Source organism: Physeter macrocephalus, chromosome 19, assembly GCF_002837175.3.
Source record: "Physeter macrocephalus isolate SW-GA chromosome 19, ASM283717v5, whole genome shotgun sequence".
In the NCBI taxonomy this organism is placed as follows: Eukaryota; Metazoa; Chordata; class Mammalia; order Artiodactyla; family Physeteridae; genus Physeter; species Physeter macrocephalus.
In genome coordinates, this window is record NC_041232.1 from 68,143,805 (window position 1) to 68,147,880 (window position 4,076).

Here is a 4,076-nt window from a genome sequence, read left to right on the forward strand (position 1 = left end):
GCGCAGGCTCAGCGGCCATGGCTCACGGGCCCAGCCGCTCCGCGGCATGTGAGATCTTTCCGGACCGGGGCACGAACCCGCGTCCCCTGCATCGGCAGGCGGACTCTCAACCACTGCGCCACCAAGGAAGCCCTAAATAGAGCATCTTTTAATTTTTGTGGGACTTTGTCTCAGAAACAGGAGAGTTAATGTGAAGGATTTCCTCTTTTCTGCTATTTACCCTCTCTGAGAAATCCCTTTATAACCATATGCTTTTATCTATCTGTTCTTCACTATGAATACTTATCCTTAATGAATATTTGATTTTATTTGCTTAACTTCAGCATAGTTTTTTGCCCTCCTTAGGTGGGCATTATCAGTGCTCAGTGTACCGTAGAGTTTAACGTTCACATTGGAGATGTGATATTTTTCCCCACTGGAACCCAGCATTACATTAAGAGTACATGCGATAAGGAATTGCTTCTCGTTCTTGCCTTCAGCACTGGAGACCAGGTGAGAATAAGCCAGTTTAAGAGAGATTGCTGAGTGCCAGTGATGTGCAGAATACTCTGCTAAGCAATGTATCTGCATCATAGGGGGCCCTCAGTATATGTGTGTTGAATAAATGATTGAATGAATGAACTGGCTGAACGAATGTGTGAAGAGAAGAATCAAATAATCTTTTCATTCAGTTATAAAAGGATCTAATACATCATATTCCCTCTTAATTCCCCCTATTCTCAACCAGCTGAGAAAAAAGACCAAAGAGCAGTATATAGAGATCCAGGAAATCATTTCTATTACTAATCAAGCAGGTATTAGAGAATATGATTAATATCTGTGGGCAAGTGGGTTTCCTAATATCTATCTCCAGAATTGGGCTGCCCTTCCGACGTTGAGGTGGGCCCTTGTACTACCTTACAGTGTAGAGAAGCAGAGCATGATTTTTGAAGCTTTGCCAGCTCCCAGACAGAGAGGGAGAAGCTGAAGTGAGCATGGCTAGTTTATTCTTCTGGAATTTACTTGGCAGAGAGAGGAAAAGAAGAGTCTCTTGTATATGAAAAGAAACTTTAGGAGACGTGAAGTAACATTGAGTATGATTGAGCAGTGCTACCAAGAAGGAGTAGCATTCCTTCCCATCATTCTTTGTTTTAAGCAAATCTGATATATCATGATCTGTAGTATAAAACATACATTAAGAGGAATTGTTTATTGTATTACATAGTTGTTTGCTTTTAAAAATTCACCCCAGTGTTCCTTAATTAGATGAATAATGTATTTGAAAAACAAGAATAAATAGTGGAATTTAGATTTTTGAACAGTCCTTAGGACTAGGTTCCCTGCTGAGACTGGGTGAGAATTATAAGAGTCTGGGTATTCCTGGGGCAAATCCAGGAACAGACAGACATTTCTCTTGGCCGTGGTTCTTCCTACATTGAGACCCAACAAGATCTCCAGGGGAGAGCACAGCATGAATTCAGCAGTATCATCTACAGAACCTATGCCATCTTGCTCAGTGGTGCTTATTTCCCATGATGACACTTTCCTTCTTTGAGGGACACTGGAAAATTCCAGCATCTGCTTCTCTGGGTCTCTAAACCTTCCTGGGGGTGCCTGGGATGAGGTTTGTGAAGAGCTCTGTGAGAAGGAGATGCAATGGAAAGCTAGCTGTAGACTCAGGGGGAAGAGGATTCCAGTGTCCCCTACTTCTGGTGTGGGGCTCACCGCTACTGCCACCCCCTTGGTCATCATTCTCTACAGCTATTATAAGAACAAATCATGAAGCGAAATGAAATCAAATCAAATATAAATAGGAAAAGAAGGGAAAAACTCATTAAAACAGCAAGTTAGAGTTAAAAAAATTAAGATCAAGAAAAGGGAATTTTAAAAATTTATTAAAGATTAATGTGATGTGAAAGGCTAATACCAACAAATTAAAACTTAATATGAAAGAAGGACAAAAATAACAATTGAAAATTATTAAATACAAGTCAAGAATTAAAGAGTATAAATCTTTTGAAAAGAGAATAGAAGTAGAGGGTTGCTGTTGTTGTTTTTTTTAATGAAAAGAAGCAATTTAAGGGAGTGATCCACAACAGGGAAGGAAAAAGTGAATCAGAATTTTGGGTAGGAGGAATTTTTTTTACATCTACCCCCACCGCCAGGAATGTCTGATATGCATCTGGACGGAGCATAACCCGGACTAACCCATTAGAAGGGGTATTAGGGGTGTTTCTAACAGGGATTTATTTTGCATAGGGGTATGAAGGGAAAGAGGAAGGAGGAAGAATAAGAGAGAGGCTGAGAGACAGAAACACATGCCTAGAGAGAAACACAGAATGAGACATAGGGACACAGAGAGAGACATACATGCCCAGAGACACACAGAGATAGAGACATAGAGAGAGACAGAGAGACAGAGATCTACAAAGAGAATGACACAAACACAGAGAAAAAGAGAGAAACAACACAGATACACAAATAGAAGGAGACATACAGACATAGACACAGAGAGGGACAGAGACCCATAAAGAGACAGAGACACAGAAGGAGAGACACACAGATACACACATACCCAGACACAGACAGACCTATACACAGAGGGGCAGGGAAAGGCAGACATACCTAGAGACACACACACAAAGAGTTAGGAGAGAGATTCAGAGACAGATAAGCTCAGAGACACACACAGACACAGAGAGAGACAGAAACACAGTGAGAGGCACAGAGAGACCTACATACAAGCAGAAATTGAGAGGCTGGCTGAGAAAGAGAGGTAGTGTCCAGGGGGAGGGTGCAGAAAGGACAGTAAGATTGTGATAGAGAGAGGGCACAAGGAGAGACAGACAGAGTCAGAGCCAGCCAACTGGACAGCCAGGCCAGTTAGGCAGAGATTAACTAGTGTCTCTGGCTGTGCAGGAGGACTACTTACCTGGTAGCCAGGTTAGCCTCCGTCATGTGCCTCTGGGCATGGAGCTCTGAGAGGCCCTTTTGCCACTAGCCGCTGCTTACAAGTAGACAAAAGGTCTTGCTCCCTCTTTAAAGAGAACTACCTCCCAGTGGGATGGAGGTCCCTTCTGAAGAAAGCTTCAGATGCCTCAGCATCTCTAGCTATCGGTCAGACTTTCCTTATTCCCAGAGTCAAAATGGTGAGCTCCCCATGGCAAGAGAAGACAAGTGTACAAGGGGACCATTCGTAGGATTTCATAGCTCCCAATGTTACACAGCTATGTACCTACGGTCTTGAAAATGCCTTGATGGCTGTAAGATCTGTGTAGGAACCTGAGTAATTTGGTGCTGATACATCATCTTTTTGTTTCCACTGTCAGTTGCGAACCCTTGACATGGACGATTATCTCTAGGCCACAGCAGACCACATCCTGGCCCAGCTTTTCTTCAAGCAAAGTGAGTTTAAGAAGATCCCCAAATTCAAGGAGGACCAGGCAATCAACCTGCCTTAGATTTGCTGATGAGTTCATATCTATTCTTTGCTCTTCATATGTTATTCTTGCTGTTTTTAAAGAAGGTCCACTTGGCTAATGAGCTTGGAGCTCTTTACAGAGTGATATTGGGAAAGCAGGTGTGAAGCAGCCCTGTGGGCTCATTTAGCTGATAAGATCATAGTCAATTCATGCTAAGGGAACATTTCAGTGTACTCTGTGCAGATTATCTATGGAGGGGATCTGATAAATTAATATATTTTTGTATGGATTTTAGTCACGTGTATATATTTGTTTATTTTCCTTTTGTTACTTCAAATTTATTACTCCAGAGGAAAATCCATTTTTTTTGCACATCACTGAAACTTAGTGCCGTGCTTGTATTTTGGTTATTCATCACTGTGGAAGGAAGTAGGGAGATAAGCTTATGTATGTTGTACATACGGAGGCACTGGAACCCGGGTACATCTAACCTTGTCTAGAGAGTTTAGTATAGAACCTTAGGTTAGCCATTCTCAACCCTTTTGTTGACATGAAGATACTTTTTATAAAGCCCCAAATTTCAAGGACTCACTCATACGAGTAGTTGAATATTTATTGTATATTAGCTGAGAAAATACATAATGACAAGCTAATTATGAATTCAATACTTTCTTT

At 41.6% G+C, this 4,076-nt stretch overlaps 1 pseudogene; it reads left to right on the forward strand.

The window, feature by feature from the left end:
• LOC129391590 (uncharacterized) overlaps positions 1-3,440 on the forward strand; it is a 13,202-nt pseudogene extending 9,762 nt beyond the window's left edge.
• Positions 3,441-4,076: the final 636 nt, after the last annotated feature.